This window comes from Manduca sexta, chromosome 1 (assembly GCF_014839805.1).
Source record: "Manduca sexta isolate Smith_Timp_Sample1 chromosome 1, JHU_Msex_v1.0, whole genome shotgun sequence".
Classification (NCBI taxonomy): Eukaryota; Metazoa; Arthropoda; class Insecta; order Lepidoptera; family Sphingidae; genus Manduca; species Manduca sexta.
Genome location: NC_051115.1, coordinates 3,509,197 through 3,521,489, shown reverse-complemented (window position 1 = coordinate 3,521,489; position 12,293 = coordinate 3,509,197).

The window sequence follows — 12,293 nt, the reverse complement described above, 5'->3', positions numbered from 1 at the left end:
TGCCATGCCTATTGTAATCAAATCTAACAGCTTATGTGATAGGACCCTTTCATTTAATTTTATCCGTGGTGCTTTATAACTAGCTTATCCAGTTGTAAACGTCCCTATCCTTGAGGTTAAAACGCCTCCTTAGATCATGATTTAGTCACCCGTATTGTTATGGAGGGAAGTGGACAATTAATATTTCCAACTCCTCCCTATCATTCTATTTGATTAATTTCGTTGCGGGATAATGGCATATTGGTTTTCCTTGAGACTCGCCGAGCTTCATTGCTTTGGTGTCATAAAATGCGTGCTACTGCTGCAGTGCTGATCCTGGCTTACAGGAGTTGTAGTGGTAGGTTTGAGGGCAGGAAAGTCTCGAAAAAAAAAGTGTTTTGAGTGGTTGCCCGTTTTTTTGCCATAAGTTCTAGAGTCTCATCCGAGATTTCGGACTTTTGCCTCTACCCTGCGTTTTGCAGAATTTGATACCTTCTTTTTTAAGCTAGTCATCCAGATTGTCTTGGATCGCCTCTGTATACAGTGGGTGCCAATGCAGCGAATCTATTTCCAAGCATCCCCTGGAACTCTCCGAACCCGCCATGATTTAGAGTCGGTTAGTTCAGAGCGTGGACTTCATGAGACGGCTCCTTTCAAGCTTAATATCGATATCCAGAGAGCCTCGTACAAGTCGGTGATCGGATCCATTATTACACCTATTGATCACTGAGACATCATTAATTATGCGCTTCGTGTACGTCATGATGAAGTCGATCTTGTTTTTTATCATAATATCCGGACTTTACCACGTCCTTTGTCCTTTCTTGAAGAATAATAATAATATAATAATATCAGCCCTGTATTATTACTTGCCCACCGCTGAGCACGGGCCTCCTCTACTACTGAGAGGAATTAGGCCTTTGTCCACCACGCTGGCCTAGTGCGGATTGGTAATTTTCACACACCTTCGAAATTCCTATAGAGAACTTCTCTGATGTGCAGGTTTCCTCACGATGTTTTCCTTCAGCGTTAAAGCGAATGATAAATTCACAAAGAATACACACATGATTTTAGAAAAGTCAAAGGTGTGTGCCCTTGCGATTTGAACCTGCGGACATTCGTCTTGGCAGTCCGTTCCACACCCAACTGGGTTATCGCCGCTCGCCTTGAGGAATAAATTCATCAAAAAGAGTCCCTCTTTCTCAACGAATTCCGACATGCATAACTATATGGTCCCACTCTGGATCACTGTGGCTCTGAGTTACCACTTAAGTGTTGAATTCCTTTATAACATGGCTGAAATAGACCTTTATAGTATTATGCAAGGCTTTTAATATGTCCACGTACATATTCGCTACATCATTGTCCGAGTGTGCTAAGGTCGTTGCGTAGACCTAAATGATCTTTGTGGTATATCGTTTAAGTATCCGAAGAAACATATAAGACACTGTGATCGCCACACTGGACATTTCTTCAATGTTAATGAGGGTTTTCTTGACGAGAAAGCCTACGCCACCCTGGGATGTTCTATCGCTTCCGCGGTAGTACATAAGGTGGACCAAGTCTAAGATGATAGATTCCTCTCCCTCTCTACGGACTTCACACAGCCCTAGGACAAGCCACCTTACATTCTCCAGCTCCATCTTCAACTGTGCACGATGCTCATCAAGTCAGACTTCTGCCATTGTAGGTTGCTAGGGTAATTTTTTTTTTTTTTTTCCCCCTATCCAGGACAAGGGATTTTCTTTATATTTTTTATATTATTTCTCTTTTTCTTTTTATTTTCTATTTTTTATGTTTTCTAATGTTTTATTTTAGCTTATTTCTTTTTTATTCTTACCTCTTACATTACTCCTTATTTCTATCTGTATATCTGATATTAGTTATCTTATTTATCTATATTGTATTTATCTATACTTATACTTCTATTTATCTTAACTATACATATATCTATATTTATTTACTCCTAGTTTATTGCTACTTATACATAATATTATATTATATTCTTAGCAATACTTATCGCTATTTCTATTTATTACCTTAGTTGCTATTTTTGTGCAGTAATTTATAAATATATGCGTGTGTTCCTTATTTTTAAATATCTGATGTAAGTTTCCTAATTTTATCTTTATATCTATTCTATTTTCTAAATTATATCTATCCACTGCGTGGATGGGATATTCGAGCAGGAGATGTGGGACCGTCTCCTGAACGTCAGGGTCACATTGGCACGCCGGGCTCCCCTTGCACTTGAACCGATGCAAGTACTCGGAGAACCCGCCGTGCCCCGTGAACACCTGCGTCAGTGTTGCGTCCAGGGCGATCCGCCTTACGACCCTGTGCGCCTCGACCGCGTCCGGAAAGAACAGCTTCGTCACCGAAGCCGTCTCTCCGTCCGCGTATCTCCGGCTCCATTCGTCAATCGAGTCCTTTCGGATCTGTCGCTTGACGAACGAAACCGGACATTTGTCGTAATGCGCACGGGTCTTCAGGTGTTGTGCGGCCTCCTTAGCGAGTACGTCCGCCCTCTCGTTTCCCTCCAACCCCACATGTGCCTTCACCCAGAAAAGCTCAATTTTCTGGGTGCGTTTCCAGGCTTCTTTTAATGAATTTTTAATTTCAAACGCTATGGGGTGGAGGGAATCACCTCTGGTGACGACGTCGAGAGCGGACCTTGCGTCGCTGAAGATGCCGCACGCAGGAAGCCCGCTACGGAGCGCCTCCTCCACGGCTTTGCGGAGGGCGAGAAGTTCCGCCTGATAGACGGAGCAGTATGGCTCGAGCCGCAATTTTCTGGTAATCGTCTCGGCAGCGCCGTTCCATATGGACAGCGCCGCTCCGACTTTCCCATCGATCTTGCTTCCGTCGGTGAAGATACTGAGACCCTCACCGACGTGCCGAGCCAGTTCCGCCCCATCCGCCAGGCATTTGAAGCTCCCGCCCATCCGCTCCGCCGGGTGGTCCAAGCTGACGAAGGCCACAGGAACTTCCACTTCTCGGTCTCCCACCACTGCCTGAGAGTGCCCCTTCCTGACTTCATAAAGGAGTGCGGTTTCCCGCACCCTTATGTCAAGAGGGAGCACTCCCGCCAGTAGCAGGGCCGAGTTGAGCAAGACAGTCCTGTAGGCCTTCGTCATCTTCTGCGCAAAGCTGCGCTGGATCGCTCCGAGCTGCTTCCTAACACCCAGCTTCCGGCTGGCTGGAGCCCATGCGCTTGCAGCGTACAAGATCACGGGCTCCACCGCAGCCGTGTAGATCGTCCTGATCACCTCAGGTCCCAATCCCCACTGGACCTTGGCTGACCTCGCGAGCACCTTGAACAGGCTAATCGCCTTGGCGCACGCCTGCTTCACGTGACCGTTAAAGGTCAGTTTTCGGTCTATTAGGAGGCCGAGCAGCTTGATCTCGTTTGACAGACCAATGTCGACTCCGCCCATGCGCAGGATTGGGGTGTCGTACTTAAGCTTGTTCGTAATCACCATCGCCTGGGTCTTGTGAGGCGCGAACTTCAACTTGTTTCTGACACCCCAATCCCGCACATAGGCCAGAGCCGCATTGGCCTGCCTTTGAGCTTCTCCTGTGGAGTCCCCATCGAACACCAGGACGACATCGTCAGCAAAAGCTTGGCAATAGTCGCCCCGGCGCTCGAGACCCTGTAAAAGGGGGTCGAGGAGGAGATTCCACAGGATCGGCCCCCCAATAGAGCCTTGAACACAACCTTTAACGGTCCTGCGTGCAGACTCGGCACCCGCATACCGAACCCTGACCATCCGATCATCCAGATAGCTGGCGACCAACCATCTGATGTTTGGTGGGCAGCGTTCTTCCGCCAACCGGACCTTTATAGCCGGCCACCAGGCGCTATCGAAGGCTCCTCTATGTCCAACGATATCATAATCAGGACCTTCTTCTGTCGAAGCTTGGCCCTGACATGACTCATCAGATCATAGAGGGAGTCCTCGGTGCCCCTTTGTGGCATAAAGCCGTATTGGCGGTGGCTCATCCTCGGGAGGATGTGCCATTTGAGCCTACCCACCAGCATCTTTTCCAGGATCTTTCCCATCACTGGCAACAGTCCTCTCGGCAAGGAATCTTGCCGATTCCTCCTGACCCAGGGTTTGCCCGTCCCTCACGAGTGGCGCGTCTTCGTGCCGCTTAGTCAGCCTGCCCATTACTCGATATATCCCATCCCACAGTCCTTCCTTTGTTTGCTTCCCGCAGAAATCCATCCAACTTTTTGTTTGGGCTTTCTTTACATCTTCCTCATATATCAGCTTGGCTTCTCGGTACTCCCTTATGGTCCTCGCCTTCCTAACTGGTGCCGCCCATCTTATTCTGCGCTTTCGTCGCATCATTTCTGATTTGGACCTGTCGAGCTCCTTTGACCACCACGGTATTTTGTATTTTGCGTTGTTTTTTCTTTCTGGTATTGTATTGTTACTTGCATTGATTATAATTTCTATATATTTTTCTACTGCTTTTTCAAGTTTATCCTTATCTTTTATTTTATGTATTTCTTCTTTATTTATTTTATTTTCTTGTTTTAAATTTAAAATTGTTTCTCCAAATTTTTCCCAATCTACGTTTTTAGTATTGTATTTTCTCGTTGTTGTCTTAATTTTAATTTGATTTTCCTGTTTCATTGTAATTTCAAAAGTGATCGTGTTGTGATCGGAGCTCGTCAGGTCCTCCTCTACTGTCCAGTTACGAATTCGACCCAAGAGATCGACCGAGCAGGCGGTGATGTCCACCTGACTGGAGTATGCCCTATCTCCTCTGACCGTGAAGAACGTCGGAGTTGTACCTTCGTTCAGCACTTGGAGCCCGGCTTCATCCAGCCAGTTGGTCACCTCCTCTCCTCTTCGGTCGATCTCCTGGCTCCACCATAGGCTTTTCGCATTGGCGTCTCCCCCTATTAATAGGCGCCTCGGGCCCAGCGTTTGGCATATTGCTCTCAGATGGTCGAGATACCCGTCAACCGGCCGGTCCGGTTCGAAGTAGTACGAGACCGCCACGACCTCCCCAGTCGCTCGTGCGAATTTTGGCCACGACAATATTAGTTGTGGTGAGTTCCGGGCAGATCAAGGCATCCATATTTTGGTCGAAGACCACTATGGCTGCCTTGATCGGTCCGGCCTCCCCATTCGCGCACTGGAGGATCCTGGCGGACCCGTAGTTCTTCACCTGACCGGTTCCTCCGACGTATGGCTCCTGGATCAGGGCGAAGGCCATCCTTCTCACTGCAGCTCCTTGCATCAATTCTTGCATTGCCAGTGCTTTCCTTTGGAGGTTGGCCTGCGCCACCAGGTATGGCCTGACGCCGGAGTCGGTGTCGGGTATCGCTGGGCTCGGGGCCGTGGAGACCACCTCAGCAGTAAGCTATGGCGGACCGGGCTAACGCATCCCATCTACGTCGTACCGGACAGTCTTCACTGAAAGCGTTGTGCCCGGTGTCGGTGAACTTCGCCTTCTGGCAGTTGCAGCACGTTGGTGGTGCAGCCGCCATCCAGTCCGGGCACTCCGCTCTCAGATGCGACCCGCCACAGTGGCTGCACGCGTCCAGAGAGCCACGGCAGAACCTCCTCCCGTGTCCGTAGCCCAAGCATCTCGAGCATTGGACCAGGGGGGACTGGTCTTCTACCCTGACTCTCTGCACGTCTATATGCAGCGCCCTCGCATCTGTGAACCGCTTCCAAATTTGGGGCGACACCTGCAGGATGACGTGGGCCATCAATGGGTTCCTCGCTTTCCTGCGGTATCGAATTTCCATTCGATCCGCTTCCTCATCTAGTTGGCCCAAAACCTGCTTGTTTTGGGCCCTTATTGCACCGAGAATCTCCGCATCGGTATGGCAGCTCAGCAGGTCCTTGATAATTACCAGGGGATCCTTGTTCTTCACCTCCTGTACATGTAGGTTTTTCCCCTCCCTTATTAATTTTCCTTTTACTTTTTCCAACTCCTTCCTATCCTCAAATCCCATGATCACTTTCCGTTCCTTTGCTTTTCTTATTTTGTCCACTTTTAATCCCTCTTCTTTTGCCTTAACTGTTTTCCTAATGTGATTTAAAACTTCCTCTCCCGTTTCCTCTTCATTTTTGGATGACACTACAATCGAGTGTAGCGCCGTTGCCACACTGAGTGGTTTCTCTCTTTGTGGGCCGGCTGCTACACTCGCGTATGTCCTGTGCGCTGCCATCTCTTCCCTACTCTTCTTCATTTCCTCCTTGATCCTTTCCATTTCTTTTTTGCTTTCCATTAACATCTTTCCGTGCTCCTCTAGTTTTTCTATCAATTCCTTTTCTATCTTTCCTCTTTCTTCTTCCTCTTCTCTTCTACTTTGTGTTTCTTCCTTGTCTTTGCCCGTCTCTTGCCCTTGTCCTTTCTTTGCCTCGTCCTTTTTCTTTTGTTTTCCGACACCCTCTGCCTCCTTCACCAGCTCATATAGCCTTTCGGTGGCCGCCAGCACATCGTTTTTGATGTCGGTCTTCAGGTTCCGACTGTTTCCTATCTGCAGCTTCACCTTCACCAGACATGATCGTGCCTCGGCCACCCTCCCTATTCCTTCCGGCGTCTGAGCCGGGGCGGCAGACGGCGCCGGAACCCCTTTTGCCTTCTGTTGCGCAGGTCCGGCGGTTTTTCTCTGATCTTCCTCCTTCTCCATTCGTGATTCTATGCTGCGTCGGGCCTGCGCTACAGTGGCTTTTACTTTCTCAGGACTGGTCTTTTCCGGTGTCCTTTCTTTGGATCTGGCACCTGCGTCCTTAGCCGGGGTACGTATTCCGAACATTGTCGGGGGAACGCGTCACAATATGTCAAAATAAAAAAAAATATAATATATAAAGTCAAAAAATGTTTCTCACTACTTGAGTGTGTCTTGATTTGTCGTAAGTGTATATGGCTTACGATGTCAGTAATAAGTAAATTAGTGCTTTCTGCACCTCTCCTTTTATTGAGTTCGATTTCTGAAAATCTTTAATTTTTTCTTTTGTTTCAGGTCCTGGTTGGCTCTTCGTGTGCGGCGGTCGTCGGGTTAATTACAGTAATGACAGGTAAGTATCCCCCTATTCTAGGGTAATTTGGTATGGGCGGCTTATCGCACCTGTCCGAGGATTTTTCGCACCCCCTGCTATACCGTTGTCTTGACCGCCGTCTTAGCCAGGACTAGAGGGGCTAGCTTAGTTTAACGGTGAGAAGTTATCTATAGGTATTTTGAATGTGTGTGAAGTCTGCCCGCACTACAGCGTGGTGGACTCCATCCATCTTCACAAACTCCTTCCCCCCTCGCATTTATATTTAGGATTATTATTTCATGGGAGATCGGAAAGTAAAAGGTGTATATTTGAATCGACCAACAGGTCGCTGGGCAATGGGATGACCCAGATACCGCTAGAGCGATATGGTAGGTGACCTGCACCAACTTCAAGCCAATAATTGAATAACCATACCCTTGATATTAAAACGGTATAAATTCAACTTAAAACATAATAGTTTACGAGATATTAAATAGACATGAGAGTATTCTATTCCAGGATGATAAATGTTTTAAATGTAATATGAAAAAAGTGAAATCCTTCCTTATCACTTGAAAGGAGTAGGAATTGAAGAAAAGGCGAAATTTAGAATTACATGGGTATTAGGCGTTCATATGTTAATTATATAGCACCATAGTGAATCAATTGGTGAGAGCTGGCGCAGAACAGGGACAGCTGGGAGACTCGTTTCCGAAGCCAAGAGTCGCTTTGGATCGCTGAGCCGATGGTATAAATAGTATTCACACATGTTAGTTCCTGTATGTTACTAAAACGTATAAATACTATTTATACTATATATATTTTTTTAAAGAAAATGACTTAGTATTGATTGCCTACGAACTCTAAGAGAAAATAAATCAAATTGTTAAATATTCATAGTTTTATTCTGAGGAATCAAACCCAACATTCTTGCTTAATAGCCTCTTTTACTTTGCCATTCATGTCTCAATCTTATTATTATGGTGCATTAGAATCAAAATTTTAATTGAGAAGTCAGTGTCGGGTTCATGTTCGGAAGATTTCGTCTTTCGCCACAATGGCGGACTTTCGTCTCGCCGGTCTGTTCAATTTCCGGACTTCTATAAGTTTTAGATAAGTTCTGGTGTATGCTTTGGTACCCAATTTATACCACAATTGATTTTGATTCCTCCCTAACTGAATTCCAGCCATTCAATCTCAACGGAAATCAGCCACGCAGGAGATATTATAGTGCACAAGTTTGTGAAATACATGTAGCCTTCTCTGTTCCTTCTTATAGTCCGGTGAGACGACGACATAACCGGAGAGAGATCGGGCGCAGGACAAACAACTTTACGTCCTTTGCAGGGCACGGTATCACACCGCCATCTTCCTGACTCCGAGCTGTAACTGAACAATTTTTTAGATGGGAAAACTTAGTCCCAATTATTTTGGCTTGATCCAGGATTCGAACCCAGGGCCCCAGCGCGGTAGTCGCACTCATACTGTGTATATTAGAACTACGCCACCGAGGCAATGAGAAAACAATAATTTAACATAAATTTCCGCCGACCATTTGAGTAAACGTATACTACACAAATTAATTCACACTTGTATTGACATTTTATAAGAGAAAACACCGTTCTTTTGTATGTATTCAAATAAGATGCTGTACTTTGAGCTCGAAAAATAAAGAATTGTGCCAAATATCCACGTTTAAGTATATATTTACAATCATGTGACGATTAACGGCAAAAAACAGATTCGTGCTGTCGTATTTTGGTTCCAAATATCCTCACTGGGCGCCGTTAAAATTTTATACAAAAATTACTTAACCTAAATTAAATAAAATAAATATGTACTATAGCTATGATGACAAAATAGTACTATGCACATATCTGCTGCAAGCTGGAGAAGTGGCTACAAAAACCGAAATAGTTACAGAAGAAGTTGTTGAACAAGAAGCTAATTTCATCGACTAAGCTACCGAAACCGAAATAATCGAGGAAGTTGTTGAACAAGAAGCTGATTTCACCGAAAAAGCTGCCGATGCAGTGGCTACGGAAACAGAAATAGCTACCGAAGAAATCAACAAAATTGATGAACAAGAACTCAATAACACCGAGCAAGTTGATGAAGAAGTGCCTGCAGAAACCAAGCCGCATAAATTCTACAGATAATCAGAATAGCAATGTAACAATGCAAGAAAAACTCAACACAGAATCAAAACCAAAATTGGTAATACTGGAACGAATAAGTCTCTCCCGATAAATCACTTCTTGATCGTATTCTTCATTATTGAAGGTCGTGTCCGTCTTGAAACCTCTTAACGGTGTCAAGCTGCTTCCAAGCTTTTCTGTCTTCAGTTTTCCTCGGGGCAATGGTAATGGAAGTCCTGCTATACTTTTTATTTGATTAGACCAACGGGTAGGTGCTCGGTAGGTCTTTTACCGTCTATTTTCCCTACAACCACCAGTTTGCCAAAGTTTTCTGGCTGTCTTCGGGCAATATGGCCAAAGTAATTTAGGATTCGTTGGTAGCATATTGTGAAAAAATAATATACAAATTAGCGGATCAGAAAAGCTTCAACTAGCTCTGTGAGAGCCTGCCAGAAATAATTAGCAAACTCGTAGCCGAACAATTTGCAATAGTGATGAAATATATCATCAATAAGTAAGGTAACAAAATATCTTATCTTATATATTATATCTTAATGAAATGTAATTTTTGAAAGACGACCACCCGATCATGTTGTGTTTGCCTGTTCAATATCACTATTTTTTTTTCTTTTCTCATGATTGAAAACTATGATTGTAAATGTAGGCGAATGCACGCTGTACGCCGTTATTTAAGTATGAATCTATGTTCTCTTTTATTTGCTATCGCTAATTTTATTTTATGCCGCTCCAGGTTTAGTCGATTGGATTTCATCTTATCCCATGTTAACGGTGATGTGCGTGCATTAGCTTATATAACTATTGTGACTATGTACAAGAAAGACTTGGAAAAAATACAAAAGAAGTACTGAACAATTGATGACAAAAAGAAAGCCCGGAGTTTCTTTCTGCCTTTCTTCTTCGGGTAGTCATCACTTAGGTAGCTAGTGAAAGGCTGGTAGGTTAGCTAGGCTAGGGCTCATGTCCTCACCGGTGAGGATCGCGACGCGTTACCCTTCTATTTCCCCTACTTGCCAGCCCGAGCTGGTTACTTCGGTTTGTACCTAGTCTTTTGTATAAACTTTATCCCTAATTTAAAATCTCCATAGTTATATAAGTGATTTTAATAGTTGTTTAGAAATAATAATTATTCTTATTCTTTGTTTTGACGTATCATAAGTGCAACTTTGTTCGCCTACGTGATAAATAAAGTAATTTATTTTTTATTTTATTTATTAGTTATAGAAAATAAGCACAAGGTTAAAGTTTGCCGATAATAATAATAATCAATAATAATATCAACCCTGTATTATATACTGTCCCACTGTTGGGCACGGGCCTCCTCTACTACTGAGAGGGATTAGGCCGTAGTCCACCACGCTGGCCTAGTGCAGATTGGTAGACTGCACACACTCTCGAAATTCCTATAAAGAACTTCTCAGGTATGCAGGTTTCCTCACGATGTTTTCCTTCACCGATAAAGCAAGCGATAATTCACAAAGAAAACACACATAATTTTAGAAAAGTCAGATGTATGTGCCCTTGGGATTTGAACCTGCGGACATTCGTGTCGGCAGTCCGTTCCACAACTAACGAGGCTATCGCCTTGCTTCCTAACTTGGAGGTAATTACCCCTGCTAGGGTAAATCAACTATTTCTCAGGGTAACAAAAAACCTACTTATAGAATCGTAAAATAAAAAAAGTAACAGAGCTGACGATCACATAGTAATGTTGTGCAATTTATGAATACTTGATAAAGATACTTGTACATATTTGCTTGCTAAGTTAAGTAAAATTTGTTTGCTACATACATAGATCACAGGGGTAATAATATTGAAGAGCAAAAATTGCTGTATATATAAGGCAACTGCCATTTCAAACCTGTCTCTATAACTTATAAAAATATTAGGTCCTTTGAGATTCCAGTTATACAGATTTCACAAAATCCTAAGTCTTTTAAGATCCCAGTTATACATATTTCACAAAATCCTAGGTCTTTTAAGATCTCAGTTATACAGGTTTCACAAAATCCTAGGTCTCTTCAGATCCCACTTATAGAGGTTTCACAAAATCCTAGGTCCTTTGAAATTCTAGTTATACAGGTTTAACAAAATTCTAGATCTCTTGATATCCCAGTTATACAGGTTTCACAAAATCCTTGGTCTCTTGATATCCCAGTTATACAGGTTTCATAAAATCCTAGGTCTCTTGAGATCTCAGTTATACAGATTTCACAAAATCCTAGGTCTCTTGATATCCCAGTTATACAGGTTTCATAAAATCCTAGGTCCGTTGAAATCCTAGTTATACAAGTTTCACAAAATCCTAGGTCTCTTGATATCCCAATTATACAGGTTTCACAAAATCCTAGGACCTTTGAGATCCCAGTTATACAGGTTTCACTGTTATAATGAGATTTCATTTTGTTCCGCACCGGCGTCTTGGCTCTTTATTTAGGCCTGCTCTATTCTGCTATTCGGGACACCGGGTCAGCTAGTAAGATAAAAAAAGAAAAAAAGATAATTGATAAGTCAACAATTACATTATATCAAAAAATAAAAATTATAAAACATTTAAAATTCTTTCCATCATTCCATCTAACGTCACTCAATTGTTTTGCCTTCCCGCAACCCCTCCACTAACAATTAAACTTTATGGTATCGTAAGTATTAAAGTTCAAATTGATTTTTAAGTAGTTATTATTACGAATCTTTTGTATGGGAATATAGAACAGTATTATGTTTAGACTTTTTCAGGCATTTTTTTTTAATTCTTCTCTTCGTCGATCCTCGTACTTCAAGAAATATAAAAAAAAGAATTAGCGAAATCGGTTCAGCTGCTCTCGAGATTTGCGCCTAGCAACACATTTAGCGATTCATTTTTACATTATAGATAATCCCGTGTTCCTTAAGTTATCATAAGCGCACCTATATTCGATAATAAAGCATTAATTTTTTAAAAAAAATATTTTTTTACAGTTCGTGATAATGTGGAAGCATAATTCATCGCGTCGTTTTCGCTTTACATTTCGCTTCAAGGACTCTATTTATAGGAAAAATTTGTATCAATGTGTCGCGTGTTTTTCATATAATTCCATTGTCGTATATGCTATATATCATTTAATTTATTAAGAACGTTTAAACTTTATTGTATTTAATGTGGATACAA